We start from the raw sequence: 25,232 nt of genomic DNA on the forward strand, positions 1-25,232 counted from the left end.
ACAAAGGTGACGGCTTTATACTGAGTAGATCATGGCTAGCCTCCATAGTTAATTCGTCAACATCTTTCTCCTTGACTCTGGAGGCCTTGGGATTAACTATATTTCTACCAATGTCTCTCTATCTCGAGTCTGCTTACCATGAAGTGACAGTTGCCAATAACATATTTGTTTTTGCTCTGAAGGCGATCCTGGTCGCAGGTTCGAAACGCGTCAGCATTAGTGAGCGGGAGTGATTTGCAAACCTGCTACTAAATCACTGCCACTGTGAAATCACAGTTCAACCTGCTAGTAGATTGGCCAGACTAGCAGGTCTTAACTGCGATTGTGATGTTTGGCAGGCGGTAACGCTGCGCTGCGAAAAATCGATAAACTAACGTGATCAACCAGCAGTTAACTTTAAATATCTCCACTTTCTTGGACCCCAGGTATAACAATTGTGGTTTCTTTTTTGGAAGTAACCACTCGCGACGAGGTGAAGAAGACAGCGATAACACCAGTAGCCAACAACATTGAACAACACACTTTAATAACCTAAAATAATGCAACACATCGAAATCAAGATTCTGAAACTGAGGGTGTTCGCCAAGAAGAAGATGAAGATATGTCCGTGTAGACGTATGTGAAGCAATGTGTATCCAAACATAAGCCGTGCGCTACGAAACAATCGTGTGCAATCACTGAGGTGAACAGATACCTTGATGAGGAGACACTGCCAAACAATTGTGAACTGCTTCAATGGTGGAAAGATAACAAAACTGATTACACATTTCTCAGTAAAGTGGCACGTGATCACGTCCGTGCCTTGCGAAAGAGTGTTTTCCAAGTCTGGATATATGTTGAGGGGAAAAAAGAAATAGACTGACTGCAAAAAATGCTAAACAGCTAATGTTCTTGAACTGTAACGGGAATTAAATCCTCTCATTACACTTATATAGTGTACTTCTTTTAAAAATATTTTGATCTCTTGAACTGCTACTGTTACCACTGTGGTTTCATTATCAGTAGAGCCCGGATTTCCATACACTACAAAATTTCAAAATATGCACGATAAACTGGAAAATATGCACTATCAAAATTCTGTTCCTTTTGAAACATTGTACAATAACTAATTTCTCCAGATAGTCTTGACTTAAGCCCATCCGTTTATCTGTCAGCACATTCTTAAGCACAGAAAATGATCTTTGTACGTCAGAAGAAGTGACAGTGCATACTAAAATGAAAACATTTGGGACAAAGTGAGGTCAACTTGTACGTCGTTTGCATTTTCACCACAATATGTCTTATATAAGCTTGACGATTTCAACATCAGGATATGAACGGATCACTTTGTCGCAGCTATTTCTCCGTGCGATGATGACAGACACATTGGAATTTTCTCAATAAATGGTAATGATTGCCTGCTGCGTTAACAAAGTGACGAATGAGGGTTTCTGGTAAGAAAATCCAGGATAACAACAGAAGAGGGTTCAGATATCGACGTGGTGTCTTCCAGCTTCAAGCAACAGTTAAAGTGTTCGGTTAACTTGATTGTGTACTAAATTTGCTTGTCACATAGGATGTCAGGAATACATTCTCTCCGTCTCTCAGTAACAGACATACTGTATAACGTGGAAAACGGGCCCCAAATTCTGCAAACCAACATTCATAAAAGCAAGTAACATTATATATGCGCCAAAGTCACAAGAAAAGTCATATTATTCAATATTAAGCGTCCAAATATTCTCTATTAAATCCAAAATCTTCAAAATATGCATTATGCATGAATTTTGTCCTAAAAAGGCCAAACCATGCAAACATGCAGGGAAGAACAACGGTTGTTTGAAATCGTTAAGCCTTAAAACGAATATTTGCAAAGTTTGAGAATTGTAACCAGGTTATTTAAAAACATGCATTTGCATGGATATCCGGGCTCTAGTTATCAATATCAGATTATCATATAATATCATTACCATATTGTGTTTTATTTTAAATTTATGTTCTATAAATAAAGTTACTCGTCTTGCGAATCGCTACTCGTTTTGATTTTAAAACCTGCATGTGCATAGTGTATAACTATTACTACCTTTAAAACATGAATACTAATAAGTTACTGTATAATTCGGAATTTCCCAACAAATACGAGTAGCACCAGCCTAGCTGCTATGGTGCTGAATCACAGTTAGGAATCACTGCTACTACAAAATAGCAATCACAGTTTGACCTGTGAGTGTAAAATCACTGCTAGTCACACCATTAGTCAGCATATATTAAGTTTTATGTGACCTAAAATCGTCAAAATTAAGTATTATTATAATGTCACTGAGTCTTCGTCTTAGGATCGGTATTTTAGTACATGGAAACTTCCCTACTGCTGCTGAGTCTGAAGGCCTGCAGATGATGTGACACGTGATCAGCGCGACGCATCCACTCGGCCGTTATTCTGGACCGGGGCCACCATCTCACCGTCAGAAAACTTCTTACTTGTAACCACGTGGGCTGAATGGACCTAGCACCAATCCTCATATCTGGGTGAAAATCCCTGACCTGGCCGGGAATCGGAGCTGGGGCCTCCTTGTAAGTGGCAGGTATGCTACCTCTAGTCCACGATGCTGGATAATATTCATAGAAAGCGTTAAATAATACTGAAAAGTTGCAATTTTGAATTATAGTGAAGAATGGATTGCTGCATTTTAGCACTTATTAGGGTATATAAATCAGATAGCAGGAAGGACATTCTTTTGTTTATTTTACACAAGGGAATTTCTAGACCGTTGATTTGGCCACTAAGGTCGTGAAGACTGATGTTGTTTTCTTGTACATCATTAATAGGCGGCTGATCGCCCTGTGGTGCTTCAGTCTTCAAAAGGCCCTTCATCTTCCTCCAGAGGAGAGATGTATTTATAGAGCTGTAAGCAGGTCAAGTGACTCTTGTGATAACATCGCCACCAGTCAGCTGGCTTATGTCGCACTGCGAAATCTAAACACTGCGGCCCACACCGTACCGGTGTCCCGTAATCGATGGCAGGGTCAGCAACGGAATGTCATGTGACCTTGACCTTAATTTAGTAAGTTGGACCCCTCACTTCCCTATCCATGTATCATTCGTTCTTCTGGTTTTGTGAGGAATTAACTCTGGAGTTGTTCACATAGCGCGGGTGAGTCTAGGTTAAGAATTTCCTGTTTGTTTCTAACTCTTGAAATCCTGATTGAGCTGGCATTTTGAAGAGGGTTCAGAATTACAATAAGTGTCTTTTTGGTGTGGGTTTCATTCTTTAGAAATGTCTAGCCCTTCACAATATTAATCTATGAGCCTCGGTTGAAGGCCCTGATTAGCTATTCGGGCACTAGACAGGTATTATTTAAAGTTCCAGCACGTACGTTGCCCTGTGCCATGAATAAAATATTCCGTGGAAGTAATTCTCATCAGACTTCCTTGAAACATGAAATTGTTTGCAAATGGAATCAGGTTTTTAAGTTTTAAATTTACTCCTCATTTTGATGCCCTTTGAATTTCAGGGCACAGATCTCTGAGCGTGGTTATGAGGGTGTTCAGGGGTTGTAGTAAGGATGTAAAGGTGAGGGCATATAAATCTCCAGTAAGACCCCAACTAGAGTGTATGGGACCCTCACCAGAATTACTTGATTCGAGAACTGGAAAAAAATCCAAAGGAAAGGAGCTCGATTTGTTGTGGGTGATTTTCGACAAAAGAGTAGCGTTAAAAAAATGTTGCAAAGTTTGGGCTGGGAAGACTTGGGAGAAAGGAGACGAGCTGCTTCACTAAGCGGTATGTTCCGAACTGTCAGTGGAGAGATAGCGTGGAATGGCATTAATAGACGAATCAGTTTAAGTGGCGTCTTTAAAAGTAGGAAAGATCACATTATGAAATGAAGTTAGAATTAAAAGGACAAATTGGGGAAAATATTCGTTTATAGGAAGGGGAGTTAGGGAGGGATTGGAATAACTTACCAAGAGAGATAGTCAATAAATTTCCAGTTTCTTTGCAATCATTTAAGAAAAGGCTGGGAAGTAATTGATAAAGTTCGATTTGGAGAATTAGAGAAATAATATACAGGATTTTAAATGGAAAAAATGAACCCCTCTTCTTTCAGCAGTCCGTCTGAAGTCGTTGTGCTCCTTCTTTACGGGAATAGCGGATCTTTTACAAGGTTATGTCCTCTCTTATGCCAGACCCTTGCTTTAGGACCTGCCACTTATCGGAAGCTTTGGGTTCGTCTCCCGGTCAATCCAAGGTATTTCATTCTGAAGTTAGGGGTGGAATGGGTTTACACAGTGGACGAAGAGCTGCCTGGTATGAGAGGTATTGGTTATGGTCGCGAACTCCAAGCAATAGGCTGAAAAGAACGTTAAGTAGTCCACGTGAAACTCCAATAACTGCAGTACGTATGTCTGGATAGTAATCGTCTTGGCAAGTAAAGGCCTTTGATAGTTTGTTGCGCCGCGGATTTTTATGTCTTCTCTTGTATCAAGAATACTTTAAAATAGGAAGTATTAAAATAGTTATTGATATCTACTATGAGCTCTTCTTTGCACGTTTCGTTTGGATAAGAACTGATTTGTTGTTATCTGGGGAAGTGGACACCAGCGCTGCTTACGAATAATCTAATCTAGTGTATGGGAATATGAAGGCTAACATTAGCTGCACAGTGAGGTGGGTTGCCAACCAGGAGAGTGCGTGGTATTGCTAGGAATGCAGTCGTAATCCCGAATGGCGAAATATACACTACACGAATATCCTGGACGTAATAAGGACAATTTTCTAGAGGATTCGCTATGTACTTATGTGTAATAAGAAGTTACAGTCGAATGTGCCTTTTAAAAATTCTAATTACAATGTGAGGGTTCTAAATGTGTCTGATTTGGACGAAACATGTCATTCCATCTGTTATTTCAGTGTTCATGTCTTAAAATTGAGTTCAAGTGGAAATTTTCGGTATATTTGAACATAGATTTTATTAGTTGTATAACATGGAATACCGAATAATATTTACTCCGTAGTCGAAAAATCCGAGTCGGATATGGGCCCACGATTTTGGGATGCGGAGGCTGACAGCCCATAAATGTTCAACAGTTGAAAGTTGATTTCCGTACGACCGAGTACGCAGACGACAAAATAAAAGAAATCATCTGACGCCCGGCTGTATCGGCAAACCGCCCAGCGGTACTGTGAAGCAGTACCACCGTCTACCGGATATAAGATTACAGTTACGCAGCTCTAACCGTACAGCAAACTCGCTCGGTTTACCGAAAATAAGGTAACAGTACTAGCGGATCATAAAGGCTGACCTATATATGGCAGCGTGGGAATAATTTGATTCAACTAGCTATTTCCTACTTTTTTAAAAAATAATGAAATTTTGGGTTTCATATTAAAACTCACGTTATCCAAACCACTCTGCATTTCACTATTATTGTTGTGAAGACCAAGAAGATGATGCGAACGTAATAATTTAAAGTTTGATAGATATTTTGGAATAAAAAGTTAATGACCATTTTAAAACACGAAAAATATGTCACCTCCTGTGGCATTTGCGTCATTTATTACTTCTGAAACAATTCCTTAACACAAAACTTCTTTCATGTATTAGTGAATTTTCGCCGTAATTTATTACCTAAATCACTGAGCGAGTTGGCCGTGCGGTTAGGGGCGCGCCGCTGTGAACTTGCATTCGGCAGATGGAGGATTCAATCCTCACTGTCGGCAGTCTGAAGATGGTTTTACGTCGTTTCCCATTTTCACACCTTAATAAAGGCCGTGGCCGCTTCCTTCCAACTCCTACCCCCTTTCATATCCCATCGTTATCATAAGACCTATCTGTGTGGGTGCCACGTAAAACAAATTGTAAAAATAACCTAAATCATTGTGAAAGGTGTTGAAAGTACTAAGAGTTATAGCAAGATTTGTCTTATCCATTTTTATAATAGAAATGATTTATTTTCTACAAAGTATATCAACATTTTATAATGTTAAATGGTATTTTAAAACTTTTACTAACAGACAGAAATAGTTTTTAACCGTGCTGAGTGGCTCAGATAGTTGAGGAACTGGCTTTCTGACTACAACTTGGGAGGCTCGATGCTGGTTCAGTCCGGTGATATTTGAAGGTGCTCAAATACGTCAGTCTCGTGCCGGTAGATTTACTGGCACGTAAAGGAAACTTCGGCGAGACAAACTTTCGGGACCTCAGCATCTCCGAAAACCATCAAAAGTAGTTAGTGGGACTTAAGATCAATAATATTATTAAGTACCTTTTAAGACAACATCCCCAATAATGAAACCCACACAGGGTTTTTGAATTTCCTGAGAAATGTGCAAACCTGGATAAGACAAATTTTGCTGAGAAACGCCTCAAATAAATGTGTATAGTCTACTGTCTTCCCATGCTTTGAAGTATCTGCTAGTACTCAAATATCATTTACGGTTCTTGGGCAATTTCTGGGCGAATATTTCCGTCAAAGGAATCATTCCAAGCAAAATGTGAAAATATTACTTTTTTTGAAAAAAGTGAATTAGTTATACATTTCTGATTAAAATGACTTACGAGAATTGGTATTAAACCATTTTATATTTAAAAGTATACCTGCGTACAAGAATATTTTTTAAATACTTACATATATCGCTTCAGAACTAAATTTTTTGGAATTGTTGCATTTAGAAGGCTATGTTTTGCAGCTGCTGGTAGATAATTCTACGGTATTTAAATTGGCTATTCTGTGAAAGGCCATTTGATGGCCTGTTTCTTCTTCATTCTTTTTAGTTTTTCAGGTATATTTTTCACTGTGATGTCATTTATGGAAACAACTAGTTTTGCTAGTTGTTTTTTTTACGTCGTACCGACACAGAGAGGTCTTACGGCGACGATGGGACAGGAAAGGGTAGGAGTGGGAAGGAAGCGGCCGTGGCCTTAAGTAAGGTACAGCCCCAGCATTTGCCGGGTGTAAAAATGGGAAACCGCGGAAAACCATTTTCAGGGCTCCGACAGTGGGGTTCGAACCTACTATCTCCCGAATACTGGATACTGGCCGCACTTAAGCGACTGCAGCTATCGAGCTCGGTATGGAAACAACTTATCAAGAATTAAGTTTTATAATACAATAGCGCATACTAATAAAATTTTCCCAAACACATTTTATCTCTGGAACCGTAAGACTTGGGCTTATTAAAGGTTTTACAGAAGTTCAGATGTTAAATTGTACTTCAGTAAATAAACTGAACTTAGCAAAATATTGAATATCATGCGAACTAAATTTTTTTACATTATTTCGTGAAAATTTACCTTCTTATTAACAAAATTCTAGATTTCAACAATCAGGTTTACCAACTTTATATTTTAAGTTTTTGGTATAATCGAAATGTATGTCTAAAATGATTGTTAAAGTCTCAGAAAATGCCTGTTTTGGAATAGGGAGAAAAGTATCATTATTTGTGGCTAGTTCAGTATTATAGAGGTAGGGCTGACACAGTCCCCTTAAGCATTTCCTGAACATGTTAATGTAAGCTTCGTCTCTTACTATGAGGCATACATTCGTTATGCCCTGTATAATAATAATAATAATAATAAATAATAATTATTTGATAACGTTGTAACAAGTAGAGTTCTATTACCTTCTTTCTCGTGTAATAATAATTTCGTGTGGCAATTTCTAGCCGGGTGCAGCCCTTGTAAGGCAGACCCTCCGATGAGGGTGGGCGGCATCTGCCATGTATAGGTAACTGCGTGTTATTGTGGTGGAGGATAGTGTTATGTGTGGTGTGTGAGTTGCAGGGATGTTGGGGACAGCACAGACACCCAGCCCCCGGGCCATTGGAATTAACCAATGGAGGTTAAAATCCCCGACCCGACCGGGAATCGAACCCGGGACCCTATGAACAGAAGGCCAGTACGCTGACCATTCAGCCAACGAGTCGGACTCTTTCTCGTGTGACCTGCGTTATCTGATATTATGTGTGTTCTTCTGCACTTTACTTAAGTTGATAAAGGTCGAATGTTTGTCGTGAAATTTAGTGTGCTTGCTCTTCTTGTGAGTACCGGCCCGCTCAGTGTGGATGATCGATAATCAATATGGTAACCTTGCCAGCCAGTGTGTTCGAAATGCATATTTCACTGTTCACGTGGAGATGCTTACGTAGTACTTCTTCTCTGTTCGCAGATGGAGAACGGGACGCTGTGCTGACATTTCACGCCGCCGTTTAACTTTCTGGTAAGTCCTTCAGTGTTCATTCATTGTCCGGAGGCAGGTTGGATTATCAGAAAATCACTTGCAAACTTTCTAATATCATCAGCCAGTCGAATGAGTATTACCGACTTTCTTTATTCTTAAGTGTGTAAGAAGTGCCTATTTATAATTGTATTATATGTGTGCCAGAGTTATGACTATACCTCGGATTTTTAGGTGGCAATAGGTTAGAATGCAAAGTAATTTGGTTTGTAGGAAGTGTCATGCAACCCGTTGTACCATAACGTAGGAAGAGTAGCATAAATTCAAGGAGTTCTATAGGCTGTACCCCTAATATCTATGCAAATCTCATAGCATAACCGTTGTACAGTGTAGGGTATACTTGTTACTGGCTTAAGTAAGTTTGCATTCTAACCTATCAGCACCTAATAGTCCGGACTCTAGACTTATGACCAACATGACTTGTTGTAGTGGATGGCACTCCAATATATATACCCGAACCAAACAGTTAGCCGGAAGGGAAAAGTGGACAAGGAACTTTAGATAAGAATAGCACTCACTTGGGGCAAATTCTGAGGGCTAAATTCATTGTCCTGGACAAATATACTAACATTCAGAAAAGGTTTGAAATTTTTGAAAGCTGCGTCATTACACTTCTTCTATATAGCAGCCACACTTGGGCTTTTACAAAGAGACAAATGAAGATGATATAAGTCAGTCAACCGAAAATGGAGAGAAGAAATTTGGGAATTTACCTCACTGATAAAGTGCGGAATGGATATACGAAGAAGAAGTGGTATGGAGGATGCACACATCGAAGCAAGGTCTGTCAAATGCACTTGGGATGGACACGTGGTCAGGATGAATCAAGATAGGTGGACTTACACCGCAACAATATGGGATTCCAAGATTGAGAAAAGTAACAGAGGCAGGAGCGGCGCTAAGAAGCTCGGGACTTCTCCGCAATAATTGAAAAGGGGCTTATCGCTTCCTGATAAGGAAAGTTACAAGTTTATTTTGTAGTAAAATGTTGTATATTATCTACTACTACCACTTATTTTAATTTTTTAGCCAACATAGGACTACTTAGTTTATGGAGGTTTTTCTTCATTTGTCAGCCCAATACTGTTTCATGCTTTCTGAACGCAATTTTCTTTCTGCTTCTGGAATCACTCTTCCTATTCTCTGCTTGTTGATTTTTGTCTGTAGACTAGTGTTTATCATTCAATATTTTGAGTGTATTGGTTTTGTATGTTAAACCTTCTATTGTAATATTCAACTCTCTCATGTCTTCTCTAAAAGTTCTGTGATCCATCTAATGTTATTCTTACTCATACTCTTCCATAATTTTTCTATTATTTTTCTACTGATTCTATTTTCTGGTGAGCGTATTAGATGGCCCAAGAGTGATATTCGTTTCTTTTTCATTGTGCTAGTAATAGGAAGCAGAAAAAGAAGAAGAAGAAGTTACACAATTTAGTTTTCAAATCTGATGAAATTAAAATAATACACTTATATGGTACGAACACACACACTAACAAGAAATGCATATTCCATTTATAGTGAAGAAAACACACTGGCCGTCACAATATTAAGAAATAATCTCGTCCCTAGGACCAAATAGTGTACTACTATTTACAACTCAACCGTCCATCCTAGGCCTATTCAGCTACACTGACTGCCGGAAGTTATAAACAGGCTCGAGACTTCAGTATTTGGAATTTAGATAAGGAGGATGTCTTTGTTATCGCATCTTCGCTAACTACTGGGCTCTCAGAACTGGCTAATTACTTCAAAAATCTTGTTGATTGTTGTGAGTGGCAGCAAGGGATGGTTATTATTGGAACAGGTTGGGAAACTCACATTCTTTCAGAAATAACTACCGTGATCCTATTGACGAAAGAAGCTCTGGACTACGACGGCCAAGTTTGGAATAGCTCTCTCTAATAAAAATAATACTATGATGTGTGATGTAGCTTTGCCAATAAGCAAAATCTGTATTCATCTACTGAATTAAGAAACAGTCATGGGCCCCTCAGCTCCGCGGGCTCCTTATTGCTGCCACTGTGCAGAGGACGTCCACTACAGAGATGATCTCAAGAATTCAGGGAAGTGGCTGGTGTTCACTGGTGTAGGACAGTAAAGGACTGATTGAAGTGGAAAGAATCATTCTTAATTTTAAAGTAATGGGAATAGGGACGAGTGATAATTTCAGAACATAAAATAAGTACTCAGAACTTTCTTAGGATTGAGGAAAATGAAAACCTACAACCTGTTTTCCAGTCATCGACCGGGTCAGGCATGTAATGAATGAATCATATATAGGCTATTAGTACAATGGGGTAATTTACTAATTACTGTTAGATGCTATGATATGATATTGGAGAGTGTTGCTGGAATGAAAGATGACTGGGAAAACCGGAGTACTCGGAGAAAAACCTGTCCCTCCTCCACTTTGCGCAGCACAAATCTCACGTGGAGTGACCGGGATTTGAACTACGGTATCCAGCGGTGAGAGGCCGACGCGCTGCAGTGTGAGCCACGGAGGCTCTTCTTAGGGTTGAGATTATAGGAATAAGGGCAAAGGATAATTAGGCATTATTGCTTGGAAGCTACCAAAATGGGAGAAACAAACCCACAGAGACTAGCTCACCCAGTGAGTTCAGCTGAGCTATCCCTACTGGATGATAGGTGGTCCGGGATGTAACGGGCTTTGTATATTGTAATTTGTATGTAGGCTAATTATTTAATTTATTAATATATACTTTGCTATAACTTATAACTGTTAGGTTCCTTAATTTCGGCAGACTGAAAAAACATAACAGTTATAAATTAACTGCGTAGAAACTGAAAAGAGATGGCCTTAGTAAATACTATTGTTTGTCTGGTAATCGGAGATTTCTTGCGTGCCGGCCATGCCCTCAGGTCCGAAGGTGATGGAATAGGGAGGTTATGCTGTACATGCTTAATATAATCAGCGATGATCAAAATAGCAACAAATAACTTTTTAATATTTAAATTCCTTCCCCAATTTTAGGTGCAATTTTCTAGGAAGATATTTACTTTAAATAATCAAGTAAATTCGTCATTAATAATCGGACATTATTATATGTGGACGATGTTATGTTAGCTAACGAGACACGTGAGGTTCTCCAACAGGAAGTACAAGAGTGGAAGATGCGTCTTTAAGAATTTGGGATGAAATTAAATCTGAAAAAGACGGAGTGCTTGCAATACGGTGACCAAACTGATGGCACGATTACTGTAGGTGGTGTTCAGCTTAATAAAATGACGCAGTTCAAATACCTTGGGTCCTACATCACCTCAGACTGCAGTACGATTCCTGATGTCAGCGCCGCATTGATGAAATTGCGCCAAGTTACCGCACAGTGATTAGACCGGTGGGTCTTTATGGATCTCATTGCTGGACTACAACATGCTGCGGTGGTCCAATGGCTTAACTCGACTATACCATATCAGGAACGATGCTGTGCGGAAGAAATTCAAGATTGTCCCAATCACACAGAAAATGTGTGAATCACGTCTGCGATGGTATGGGCACGTACTCCGTAGCAGTGAAACCTCAGTTGCAAAGACTGCTCTTTAACTGAACGTGGAGGGTCGCCGACTCAAGGGCGACCTTAAACACGCTGGCTGGACCAAACTTAGCGCTTGAAATGCTATGGATCGTTTGAAGTGGAGGAAACATTGCAAGAAGGCAGACCCCACACAAATGGGAAAATGCAAAGAAGATGATGAATCAGGTAAATTCATGCCCTTGCTCGGAAGTGGTGCAGCTTTTTTTCAGGAAGACCTCAGATCGATGTCAGTGGCATCTACCATTTTAACCCACACAACTAGATCTCGGATTTTTAGTCAGTAATACAGTAGGTCAGAAAATGAAAACCTACGACCTGTTTTCCAATCATTGACCGGGTGAGGGATGTAATGAATGAAGCATATATAGCCTGTTAGTACGATGGGGTCGCCACTCCCAAACTGATTTATTGATGACTGATAGATGCTATGAAATGAGAATAGAGAGTGTTGCTGGAATGAAAGATGACAGGGAAAACCGGAGTACCCGGAGAAAAGCCTGTCCCACCTCCGCTTTGTCCAGCACAAATCTCACATGGAGTAACCGGGATTTGAACCACGGTATCCAGTGGTGAGAGGCCGACGCGCTGTCGTCTGAGCCACGGAGGGTCAGATTGGAAATGAATTTCGTTAGAGGGAAATGTCGCATAGCCCGCTCATCCGTAATGTAGTGAGAGTAACATACATTGTAGGGGTTCTGATGGGCACGGTAGAATGTATTTGCTAAACACTTCAGCAGTTTGTATTCTAACCTGTTACTGCCTAAAATCGGGCTCTGCACAGCCCTCACGTCAATCTTAAATTTCCGGTAGTACCAAGAATACACCCCGCACCTCGGAGTACGGCAACTAATAAGGAGGTTGACATTACTTTCAGTGGTAAATATGTTTTTGTGCAAGTTATTACATAAAATAAGTATTTTAACCTGTTAAAATGCGCTCTCAAAAAGAAAATATAGTCCCCTCAAAAATGGCAAAATAGCCATAAGAGGGGAAAAATATACATATCTGCAAGTGATCCTTGTAGCGATTAGTAAGGTAAAGAACTTTACTGAGTATGATTGTCCTAGCTCGTATGGTTCCTGAGAAAAGTGGACCTAAATCTATTAAAGAAACTAGTCCGGCCCCGCGGTGTAGGGGGCAACGCGTCCGCCTGTCACCCGGCGGCCCCGGATTCGATTCCCGGCCAGTCAGGGGTTTTTAATTGTAAATGATTAATATCCCTTGCCTGGGGAGTGGGTGTTTGTGTCGTCCTTAATGTTCCTTTCCTCACATTCAACACTTTACACTTCTACCATTTCCAAACACACGCAGGTTCACAACATATGGTGAAAAGTGGGGGCAAAATATCTTCAATCGACGACCGATCGATCTTGCTCCGTCAGGATAGTACTTGAGAATTTTTCGGGGAAATCTTCCAGTAGCCTTTCTTCGAAAATGATCTTTACACGTTTCTTTGTAACCGTGTACACTGAGTGTAACATCAAGGTAGGCCAATTTTTCAGGACAAATTCGTCACACGTAGAAGAAGAAACGACAGAAAACAATTTATGACCATATTAGAGCTCATTTTGTACAACTATACGTAGTACATTAACCATGAGAAACACACAGGAACAGAACATACCAGCATAACACTCAGCTATATTAGCACCAGTTTCCCCTATTTCCCATGCTTCACCTGCTAAGGTTTTATACATAAGTATGCGGGTATGTCTCCTTAAGATTGTGAAATATCACTTTGGGGAATGTAATGTCGGCTGAGATAGAGGTGCAGTATGTTTAAAAAGCCATTTGAAATACTCTTTCTTTGCAGGAACATGTAGAAATTATATATTCTTGGATTGACGGAAACTTACTCTATTGAATGATGTGGAAAACCGAAATGTGATCTGTTGATGACTGCATGACCATGTGCTCGAACCGCTGCTCCAACATGGGAAGAATTACTTACACTAAAATTACAATATCTACATAGAGGGTGCTAGTGCGCATTACTTCTTTCCATACACAGTTGATGTCCGCTCTAACCGAGCTCGATAGCTGCAGTCGTTTAAGTGAGGCCAGTATCCAGTATTCGGGAGATAGTAGGTTCGAACCCCACTGTCGGCAGCCCTGAAAATGGTTTTCCGTGGTTTCCCATTTTCACACCAGGCAAATGCTGGGGCTGTACCTTAATTAATTCCACGGCCGCTTCCTTCCCAATCCCAGCCCTTTCCTCTCCCATCGTCGCCATAAGACCTGTCTGTGTCGGTGCGACGTAAAGCAACTAGCAGATGTCTGCTTTGTTATTTCTTCGTTGGTTTGTTAGATAGAATCTTTGTTCCTTCCTCCAGGAATCGACAGCCATCCGGTAACCGGACCCGTTAAGGTTAAACCGTGTCCTTCACCACGGTGGTCAGTCTCTTACAACGTGTGGGCAGACCGTAGATCCTGAAACACTTTCTCCGCGCCTTCTGGTGACGAGCTTACGTAACCAGTGTTGCCAACAAGAAAACATCAGTTACCACTAAACCAATTCTCGAAATCCACCAGAGAAAAACTAAAAAGATACAGTAATTTAATAATATTTTACATGCCACTTCAATCTTCTGACCTACAAACATTTCTTTGCCTTATTTGGTAGGTTCAGTCCTAGCTCAGACCTGTCGCATTTGAAGGTGGATAATTAGTAACGTTTACAATATATGAATGCTCTTTCGTGAGTTGGAGATCATTAAGGAAAGGATTTAAAGTGGAAAGTACGGTCAGAAAAGGGGATAAAAGGTTCCGAAAACACATACAAAACGATGCAAAGAAGGTGTTGATGAAATCAATTTATTAAGGTTTAAAACAGTTACATGAATTTTCCTTACCCCATTTACTAAAATCAAACCCCATGGACCAACAGCCCCGAAGGGCTATGGTCTACCAACAGACCGCTGCTCAGCTCGAAGGCCTGCAGATTTTGAGGTGTCGTGTGGTCAGCACGACGGATCCTCTCGGCCGTTATTCTTGGCTTTGTAGACCGGGCCCTCCATCTCACCGTCAGATAGCTCCTCAATTGTAATCACGTAGGCTCAGTAGACCTATAATCAACCCTTAGATCCAAGTGAAAATCCCTGATCTGGTCGGGAATCGAACGCGGGGCTTCCGGGTAAGAGGCAGGCACGCCACCCCTACACCGCGAGGCTGGCTATTCCATTTACTCGTAATTAATAAACTTGTTATATAGGATCACACACAACATTTCAATGTCGTTGGCGTTTTGAACGCAGTATATTCCTATAGAGAGAGAGAAAAACTCCACTCAACATCTACAGAAACCAATGAAGCAGTCAAAGTTGTAAAGATTTCCACACCTGGATTGTTCATCAAATTTAATTCGAATTTGTCTTTAACACTCATCAACGTCTTCCAAACTCTGAATCACATCAGGAAAATACTTGTAGCCATACAGCGCAAAAAGTTCCAACTCTAGGTCTTTGTTGTTGCCTGCTTGATAGCTTCTGCGTCCCTTGAGTCTAGGGCACATATTAAGCATTTAATTTTATCACAGTTTTAGCCCAAGGAAATCTGTTGAACCAAAGAAAAAGATTCTAAAATTTTAAAACCGCAGATAAATGCTGAAGCATGAAATATGAAGGAAAAGTTGGCAACATGTAGTATCTCACAAAAAAAAAAAAGTGCAGAGGATGCAACAAATTTATTTCTGTACATTCCATGTCTGTACGAAAATAGCTATATCTTTAGGAAAGTGCTTCACCTTAAACTCTTCTCACTACTGAGCATGATTGGAAAAGAAGCACAGTGCATTCTATTACATTCATTTTCGTTCATCCATACTTTATAACTTTTTTCAATTTGCTTTACGTCGCACCGACAGAGATAGATCTCATGACGCGGATGTGACTGGAAAGGGCTAGAAGTTGGAAGGAAGTGGCCCGGGCTTTACAACCCCAGCATTTGCCTGGTGTGAAAATGGAAAACGAAGGAAAACCATCTTCAGCGCTGCTGACAGTGGTGTTCGAACCTCTTTAAACTTTATAACAACTGATATTGACTCCCTGTAAAAGTACTGCATGTTCGATTGCGAACTCCTGGGTAACGTTAATAGAAGTGTAAACAATATCTTCAATGGTTTGCGAGTAACTTATAAGAGAATACAGTATTCCCATCCCCTAGGTTCCGATCTCCTGAAACTGGGCAGGAGGAGTACTCATTTATTGCAAACCAATTTCCTTTTTTGATACGTGCATTTGATTTCCTTTATTAGAGTTTGCTTTCCATTACTACATTAGCCATTAAAATTAAACCATTCTATAAATTATCATTTTTTAATATAAAAATCTCTTATGGTTGGGGGTCATCCGGAAATATCTGTAACGTAACGTGACAAAATGTGTGACGGAATTGTTACCTAGCAACCGTGCGGGCAGTGATGTAAGGTATGGATGGATGGTCAGAAAATGTTACCTAGCATCCGTGCAGGCAGTGATGTAAGGTATGGATGGATGGTCAGAAAATGTTACCTAGCATCCGTGCAGGCAGTGATGTAAGGTATGGGTGGATGGTCAGACAATGTTACCTAGCATCCGTGCAGGCAGTGATGTAAGGTATGGGTGGATGGTCAGACAATGTTACCTAGCATCCGTGCAGGCAGTGATGTAAGGTATGGGTGGATGCTCAGACAATGTTACCTAGCATCCGTGCAGGCAGTGATGTAAGGTATGGATGGATGCTCAGACAGTGTTACCTAGCAACCGTGCAGGTAGTGATGTAAGGTATGGATGGTCAGAAAATGTTACCTAGCATCCGTGCAGGCAGTGATGTAAGGTATGGATGGATGGTCAGAAAATGTTACCTAGCATCCGTGCAGGCAGTGATGTAAGGTATGGATGGATGGTCAGAAAATGTTACCTAGCATCCGTGCAGGCAGTGATGTAAGGTATGGATGGATGGTCAGAAAATGTTACCTAGCATCCGTGCAGGCAGTGATGTAAGGTATGGGTGGATGCTCAGACAGTGTTATCTAGCAACCGTGCAGGCAGTGATATAAGGTATGGATGGATGGTCAAACAGTGTTATCTAGCAACCGTGCAGGCAGTGATGTAAGGTATGGATGGATGCTCAGACAGTGTTATCTAGCAACCGTGCAGGCAGTGATATAAGGTATGGATGGATGGTCAAACAGTGTTATCTAGCAACCGTGCAGGCAGTGATGTAAAGTATGGATGGATACTCAGACAGTGTTATCTAGCAACCGTGCAGGCAGTGATGTAAGGTATGGGTGGATGCTCAGACAGTGTTATCTAGCAACCATGCAGGCAGTGATGTAAGGTATGGGTGGATGCTCAGACAGTGTTATCTAGCAACCGTGCAGGCAGTGATGTAAGGTATGGATGGATACTCAGACAGTGTTATCTAGCAACCGTGCAGGCAGTGATGTAAGGTATGGATGGATACTCAGACAGTGTTACCTAGCAACCGTGCAGGCAGTGATGTAAGGTATGGATGGATACTCATACAGTGTTATCTAGCAGCCGTGCAGGTAGTGATGTATGGTATGGATGCTCAGACAGCGTTATCTAGCAACCGTGCAGGCAGTGATGTAAGGTATGGATGGATGCTCAGACAGTGTTACCTAGCAACCGTGCATACTATGTCTTGTGGCTGGTTACCATCTGAAGTTAGCAGCCGTTGATGGATGGCCATGACCGAAAGACATATTTATCATTATTTAATTTTTACAAATGGAAGAGTGGTTTCCTTTTCTGAGAAAGGCGCACCTGTGAGAAATTTACACAATGCCATGAGCTCGTTCTGTTCTTGAGCGACTGCACCTCCTAACTTTTAAACATCCGTAGTTTTTCTTTCCGACATTCTTATAATAATATTATGTTCATCATGGTTTTCTTCCACTGTCGTTTTTAGTAATGATGGATACTGTAGTTCATGCCCATAGCCTTATACAGCGTTGTCGAATTACCTTTGAAAATGAAGGAGAAAGGTTCAAACTTCCTCAAAAATTCTATAACTTTAGTAGATTTTCCAGGAAGAACACCCACCAGTCAGACATTAAAACACTAAATTTGGTGGGAAAACCACTACGTTGGAAGCACTGTACGTAATGTATGAGGAACTGAGTTATACAGTACACCATCAGACACACCACTCCCACTTCATTCCAACTCACCTTCAACTCATCCTTCACCTTTCTAGTCTAGACCCCTTAACTCCTTCTAGGACGCTCCTTCACATGAAAATTTATTCAATTTACCTCAGTTAATTCTGCCATTATTATTATTATTATTATTATTATTATTATTATTATTATTATTAACAAATACATTGCAAATGGGAAACATCCCGGTGGCAATGGTCACATACGGTAATGCAATAAAAAAGTAAATTTAACATAATTACCCAACGACAACAACAACAACAAAACAGACAGACAAACAAACAAACAAACAAACAAAAAAAAAAAACAACAAGAGTACAACAAGCAAATCCATGCAAAGAAAATATTACAAGAAGTACTACTAGTTTAACATTCTAAATCACCGAGCTCGATAGCTGCAGTCGCTTAAGTGCGGGCAGTATCCAGTAATCGGGAGATAGTGGGTTCGAGCCCCACTGTCGGCAGCCCTGAAGATGGTTTTCCGTGGTTTCCCATTTTCACACGAGGCAAATGCCGGGGCTGTACCTTAATTAAGGCCACGGCCGCTTCCTTCCACTTCCTAGGCCTTTCCTATCCCATCGTCGCCAAAGACCTATCTGTGTCGGTGCGACGTAAAACAAATAGCAAAAAAAAACCATTCTAAATCCAGCATCATCATATACAGTACAAATTCGCACACAACTTAAGTCTTTCCAGTACTTAACACTACGGCTTACAATAATATACTGTAGGTTTAACTTACTACCAGCTTAACACTTTAAGTGATAATAAACTAAAGGTAAAAACGTTGGTAATTACCCAACAGCGCAACAACAACAACAACAACAACAACAACAACTACTACTACTACTACTACTACTACTACATGAGTACAATATGCAATTCTCTGGAAAGAGAATACCACAAGACAAACTCCTAGATTCACAATCTAAACCAAGCAAAAAGTCACAAAAATCAGTATTCGTAATTTATAACTTTTTCTTTTCACTTTACACTTGCACGAATAGTATTCTTGAATGACTTGATACCGGAAGAGATTCTATCAAAGACTGCTGCAGGTAATTTATTCCAATGCCTCATGGCCCTGTTAACGTAGGAAAACTTGCCCACGTCCGTATCCTGGTTTCTGGTCCCAATTTTATGCTTATGATCATTTCTTGATAAGTATGAGGGAGGTTCCAACCTATTCCAAAAACTATTCCAGGCAGCCCTTCCCGTATAGCTCTTATAAAGACCAGACAGACGAGCTCTAGTTCTAGTTTCAAGACTTTGGGCGAGTTGTACGAAGACTGGATAAGGTGTATTCCGAGTATAACCTCGGAAAACGTTATACGGGCGTGAGACGGAGGGATAGTGTGTTATTCCGAGAATAAACATGGCGGATATGGTAATAGAGTCCGATAGTGACGATGAAATCCTTCGTGATTTATTTTTAAGAAGAAGGAAGAAGCGGAATGTGAGCCCTCGTCCAGATTTGTTTAATAAATTTGATGATGATGAGTTTTTCGTCAGATTTCGCTTGACGAAAGAGACTGTTTTGCGTCTTCTGGATATGATCAACAATCGCTTGGAACATGTGACCGACAGGTAGGTTAGCCTAATATTATTAATTGAATTAATCTGCTGTGTCTAAATTGTAGTGCAGCAACGCTTAATCATCAAATATAGAACTAAGTTTATTGCTGTTGTTGGAAGTAGGCCTATTTTTTAATAAGTTACGTCACTAAGAATTTGTTAGACATGTGCTTATATAGAAAACTAGTAAAACCAATGCTACAATGAACAAATCTGAATGAAATTGTTAATGGTCAGCAGTCTGTCGTAATACTAAAATAGATTACAATTTGACTGCACAATGAAATAATACTAAACGAACACTAACCTTTTCGTTATTCGCATCCCACTATCGGCAGCCCTGAAGATGGTTTTCCGTGGTTTCCCATTTTCACACCAGGCAAATGCTGGGGCTGTACCTTAATTAAGGCCACGGCCGCTTCCTTCCAACTCCTAGGCCTTTCCTATCCCATCGTCGCCATAAGACCTATCTGTGTCGGTGCGACGTAAAGCCCCTAGCAAAAAACAAACAAAAAACAAAAAAAAAACGTTTCGTTAGACGTCACTGCATCCGATCTCTTACTTTCCACGACGTCCGTGTAGCACTCTACAGTGCGTATTAGCTGTAAAGCTTCTTCGTAAGTGTAATTTTGAGCCCTTTTCTTCTGCTACTGCGACATGATGTTCGATAACTACTTCAAACACAAGCTAAAATGAATCAGAATTACTAATGCACACGTGGTGATGTTGTTGTTATCGAAGAGTAACAGTAGAAGATCGCAATGCGGGTCGATTTTATGATGCAAGCATTGCCAACCTTTTTTTGTCACTGGCGTTATATCCGGTATAGCCAACCACGGAATAATGTGGAATGGTACAACAGACTCTCGTGGATATACCGGGAATAGCCTATTCTTCGTTCGTACAACTGGCCCTTTACCAATTAATGGTATTCCTCCTATTGCCGGTTACGAAACGCATCGCTCTTCTTTGAACTTTTTCTAGGGAATTTATTAAACCCACACTGTACGGATCCTGATTCGAGAATCGGTCTTACCAAGCATTTATAAGCTTTACTTTTGGCACCAGAATTAGCTTTCTTGAGATTCCGCATAATAAAATGTAACTATCTCCAGGATTTCTTAATTACATTTTCCACTTTCTCTGACCAGTTTAAGTCTTCTCTAATAGTAACACCTAAGTACTTACATATATCAAATTCAACAGCACTTTCCCCTCCAATTTCGTAATCCCTCTTTCCTGTTCTTTTATTTTTATTGAAACACATTTTCTTGCCTTTTCCGCTGTGGATTTTCATTCGATTTTCAAGCGCCCATTTTTCTATCGCATCTAAATCCTGCTGAAGCAATAGGTCGTCCTCCTCTGTCTTATTTTCCGATATATAACGCAATAATTGGCAAAGGGGCGCACTTCCAATTTTATCGAATCAGGAATATCATTCATGAAAACTATGAAAAGAATTGGCCCAATAACGGTACCCTGAGCCACACCAGACGTAACACTTATTGGAGAAGACAGCGTTCCTCCCACGCGCATCTTCTGAGTTCTTCCATTGAGGAGTTCTCGTATCCATTTCACAACTCGTATGTCAGTGCCCGTACGCGCTAACTCGTTAAGGGGTATGTCATGTGACACAAGATAGAATGCCTTAGGAAAATTAATTACTATTGCGTCAGTCCTTGACTCACTGTCGAGCTTATCCGATATATCTTGACGTACGGAACAGAGCTGACTTTCACAGGAGAAGCTTTCCCTAAAACCATGCTGCCCCTTAAATATCATTCCAGAGGAGTCCCATTTTCACCTCAAATAAACTACTATTAATTGCAATTGACGTTAAACTTATCTGTCCGAGGTTATTCAAGTCGCTCTCTTCACCCCCTTTATGAATAGGAACTACAATGGCCGATTTCCAATCTTCTGGAACCTTCCTATTGTTCAGTGTTATATTAAAGATTCTTATTACATATGGTAGGATCGCTTCACTCCCGAGTTAAGTGCCTCTGCGGAAATGGAATGCGGCCCACAAGATTTACTTCTTCTGAGTTTACGCAATAATGAAGCTTTAATTTGGAAATTATTATTAGTTTTTGGAAAATTATCCCCGAATAACTGTTCTGCCGGATTAAAAACCTTTCTGCATTGCTTGTTTAATGCCTCCGCTCTGTCTATATCTGTTGTCGCCAAATATCGCCTCCTGTACAAAGAGAAGGAACTGACTTGATCTCTCCCTTCAATCTTCGTATATATTTTAAAAAGGGTTCCAGGAATTCCGATTTTCATTTAGGACATTGTCAAGATATTTCTCTTCAGCCATTTTCTTTTCTGTTAGCAAAAGCTTCACCAAACGTCTATACTCCGCTTTGCACGCATCGTTATTATTTATTCTGTTGAACGTTCTCCTAGTCCTACGTTTAAGCTTCCTAATAGTCGTGGTGGATCTGAATTTTCACTAATTATACTTTTGGAACGAATCGATTCAGTCCAGTATTTAAAATGGTTTTGAAGTTCTCCCAAATGTCGTCCACCCCTTACCCTCCTTTAACCAATTAGTATAGCACAACCTCAGATGGTTTTGAAAACCTACGAAGTCTCCCCTTGCATAGCACCAAATAGTCTTAGAAATTCTCACATTCATCGTACTACAAGCTTCCCAAGAGAGATCGAATTCCACTGCACTGTGGTCACTAATCCCCTGAATTACGTCACAAGGTACAACTATGTCATCCGGTCCGACTATAAAAACATCTAAGAGCGCTCGTTTACGTGTTCTTTGTAGCGACTAGGGAGAGGCCATTATTCCACACTAATAAGTTAACTGCTTCCTGTGATAGATCCCCTGCAATTATAGTTCTTTTCCAGTAACTTATATTTGCACAAGTCAATTCTGAAAGACGAGTGATCGTGTTTAAACCTGATTTCGGCGGGCGATAAGCTCCAGTAATGACTATATTTTGTTTATTGGATGCATTATTTACCACCACCCTAATTATTTCGCAAACACCGAGAACACATTTTAACGTACTGCTTAGCTCTGACCTAACAAAAATGAAAATTATCCCTGTGTTAGACTCTATATTCCGTCTAAACGTTAGAAATTTTGACCTGAATATTTCCGCATTATATATATTATCAGATAACCAACTTTCCGTTCCCACAATTATATCAGGGTCACTCACATCAACTAAGTTTTCGAATTTTACCATTTTGTTACCAATACTTCCGCAGTTTACCTGTTAAGAAACTTACCCAATGCTTCACTCAATGTCCTGTTCGGACTGGAGGCTCAAGACATTTTCTCCTTCCTAATATAAAGTTTTTTGAACTCTAGATTGATCGGAATACGAACCTCAGCTGTTGGAGTACAAAGACACTTTTAGACAGTTAGACCTCTTGAGTTTACTATTATTAGTAGTAGTTTTTTCTACAAATTACTTTACATCGCAACGACACAGATAGGTCTTATGGCAACGATGGGATAGGATAGGCCTAGGAGTGGGAAGGAATCGGCAGTGGCCTTGAGGTACAGCCCCAGTATTTACCTGATGTGAAAATGGGAAACCACGGAAAACCATCTTCACGGTTCGAACCCACTATGTAGAGAATACTGGACACTGGCCACACTTAAGCGACTGCAGCTACCGAGAACAGTAGTAGTAGTCCTGAAAATCCAAAGCCTGTTTCCAGACATACGACCGCGTCAGGAAATGGAATGAATGAAGCCCCCATCTAATGGCAAGGATTGCAATTGTGCCTAAGCCCGTCGCACTCCTCTGGGACAATGAGTAATGACTGAGGTATGGAATGAAATGACAATGGCGAGTGTTGCTGGAATGAATGATGACAGGGAAAATCGGAGTACCTGGCGAAATACCTGTCCCGCCTCCGCATTGTCCAGCACAAATCTCACACCGGGATTTGAACCACGGAACCCAGCGGTGAGAGGCCGGTGCGCTGCCGCCTGAGCCACGGAGTCTTAAGGAACTTAAACACATTTCGGATAAGAAAATGTAATAATTGAAGGAGGCTAATTAAATGAAAACCAGTTTCATACCTCAGACGAGCTGTCAGGACCTGATTTTCTACATGTACAAAGCACATGCAGAGAGGAGTGATCAGTGAGACGGGGTATGACAGAATACCAAGCGAAAATTTGTTAAACGTACTGAGGAATGCGATAAGTGTGCATTACTTTCTTCTAAGGCATTTATAGTGGTAAAATATGTTCTTGAGTCAAAGAATTAAATATAATAATAAGTAATATAATCGTTAGCCCTCGTCCTTCATAGCTTATACGAATAATTGACAGAAAAGCATTAATTAGCTGCGAAGGATTTAGTTCGGAAGAAATATAGGAAGACTTCCTCGTGATCACACGATTTTTTTTAATGAAAACGCGAAGCAAAGTTCTCTGCAAAACGTAAAGAATTTTTTCATGTTTTCTTGGCACGCCAAAAGCCCAAAAGCTTTGCCTAAAGTTATATCAATCGGGTAGAAACTCAATAGAGTGAAAGCTGGGTGGACTCAGGATATGTTATCCATAAGTTGGAGTAACAGATATGAATGTAGAGACAATAATTTTAGGTACAGTTCCGTTGGAACAATGGCTGGAGGAACCTTGAAATGAGGAGAACAAGGCTATTACTATATATCAACTCGTTGGATGAAGCTAAACCTATAAACCGGCTTTGTTGGTAGGGTCATGTCAGGCAAGTGAAATAGGATTGGTTGCGTAGGAAAATATGAACTCGACCATTAAGGGCAAGAAAAGCTGGGGTGGATCAAGACGAAGATTGTTAGACTCGATTTCCAGATCGAAATGTAAAAGGTTTGATGCTAAACAACGCCACGGGACTAGTTGCAAAAACGCACACAGGGAGGCTTGCAGACTGAACGTTGAAAGGCATAACAGTCTATGATTATTATTATTATTATTATTATTATTATTATTATTATTATTATTATTATTATTATTATTATTATTATTATTATTATTAGCGCTGCTGGCACTGGAGACTGCAGTCTCGTTAAGTAGAGAGCCATCATTACGGGAAGCAGCGTCATGTTTGTTTAGCAAAGCGGGATGTGCAATTAAAGTTAGTACCAATGAGAGCTCTGGCAGTTGTCTATTTTTAAATTTCAATTACCACTCTGACTGCAGATAAATTGTTGTCCTACATGTGAACCGAGCTGTAATCGACTAAATCCCATGCGTCATTACAGTGATAGCGAGCAATCCACCTGTTTTCTTTATTATGTTAAATACTGGTAATAATAGATTACTTTTTTTTGCAAGTTGATTTACGTCGCATAGACACAGATAGGTCTTACGACGACGATGGACAGGAAAGGGCTAGGAATGGAAAGGAAGCGACCGTAGCCTTAATTAACTTACAGCCCCAGCATTTGGCTGATGTGAAAATGGGAAACCACGGAAAACCATCTTCAGGGCTGACGGTGGGGCTCGAACCCACTATCTCCCGCATGCAAGCTCACAGCTGCGCGCCCCTGACCGTGCGGCCAACTTGCAAGGTTTGATTGTATGTAAGAAAAGACAATGGAAACAACTAATAAGGAATCTGCCACCTGGACAAAAGCCCTAAATGCAGGTCAAAGATTATTTGATTGATTGACTGACTGACTGACTGACTGACTGATAATAATAATAATAATAATAATAATAATAATAATAATAATAATAATAATAATAATAATATAATTG

At 40.3% G+C, this 25,232-nt stretch overlaps 1 protein-coding gene across 1 annotated transcript in view; it reads left to right on the top strand.

Annotated features, from left to right (window-relative positions):
- Nucleotides 1-25,232, top strand: part of Oatp30B (Organic anion transporting polypeptide 30B) — a 1,136,150-nt gene that overhangs the window by 336,150 nt on the left and 774,768 nt on the right. The window contains exon 2 of the mRNA XM_067152180.2: nucleotides 8,150-8,200. The gene's annotated coding sequence lies outside the window, so the exon portion shown is untranslated. The remainder of the gene's footprint in view (nucleotides 1-8,149; nucleotides 8,201-25,232) is intronic.

The sequence above is a fragment of the Anabrus simplex genome, chromosome 8 (assembly GCF_040414725.1).
Source record: "Anabrus simplex isolate iqAnaSimp1 chromosome 8, ASM4041472v1, whole genome shotgun sequence".
Taxonomy (NCBI): Eukaryota; Metazoa; Arthropoda; class Insecta; order Orthoptera; family Tettigoniidae; genus Anabrus; species Anabrus simplex.